Here is an 878-nt window from a genome sequence, read left to right on the forward strand (position 1 = left end):
TTTGTATTTGTATTTTTTTTTCTTTCTTCTTTCTTAAATTTTCATGCGATATCGTGATCACCGAGGCAGATTTGCTAAACGTCCAGAAACTAAAATTGAAACTTTGTTTGGAGATCTTTTTGATAGTGATAGTGAGTCTGTCAACATGGTTGACCGTGCATTTATTGAAGTTGAGGGAAACCCTCCCCCTAGAACATTGAAATACTATTTGCATCCAACTCGTGTTGCATCTCCTTCATGCATTGTTTTTCCTGCTAATATGCCAAATTATGAATTTAAATAAGGAATGGTTCATCTTTTTCCTATTTTTCATGGTTTAGAAAATGAAGATCCTTATGTGCATGTTAGGGAATATGAGGATGCTATTAATACTTTTTATAATATTGCACATAATCAATTGGATGGAGTGAGATTAAATTTTTTTCCATTTTCTTTAAAAAACAAAGCAAAAAGTTGGTTGTATGCATTAAAGGCTAGGTCTATTCGTTCGTGGTCTGAAATGACTGATGAATTTTTTCAATTTTTTTTTCCGGATCATAAGACTATGGCTTTAAAGCAACAAATTTCTACATTTTCTCAAAAAGAGAGTGAATCATTGTATCAAACATGGCAAAGATTTAAGAATCTTTTAAATTTGTGCCCACATCATGGTTTTGAAGATTGGCGTCTTGCTAGTTTCATCTACGAGGGTCTCCTCTCTCGAGATCGTCAATTTCTTGAGTCTATGTGTAATGGATAATTTATGTCAAAAGAACCTGATGATGCTTTAGATTTCCTAGATCAAATTGCTAAAAAAAACCCATCAATGGAAAGGTCTTAACCCACTTAAAAGCACTGATCGCTCTAAACCTTCCACTTAATTGCTATATTTTCCGGTT

The 878-nt window shown here is 33.3% G+C and overlaps 1 non-coding gene across 1 annotated transcript; it reads right to left on the bottom strand.

Annotated features, from left to right (window-relative positions):
* Positions 1 to 552: 552 nt before the first annotated feature.
* LOC126591673 (small nucleolar RNA R71) lies at positions 553 to 654 on the bottom strand. Its single transcript, XR_007612481.1, has one exon. It is a non-coding gene; the product is annotated as a small nucleolar RNA R71 (small nucleolar RNA).
* Between the last annotated feature and the right edge of the window lie 224 nt (positions 655 to 878).

Source organism: Malus sylvestris, chromosome 11 (assembly GCF_916048215.2).
Source record: "Malus sylvestris chromosome 11, drMalSylv7.2, whole genome shotgun sequence".
Lineage (NCBI taxonomy): Eukaryota > Viridiplantae > Streptophyta > Magnoliopsida > Rosales > Rosaceae > Malus > Malus sylvestris.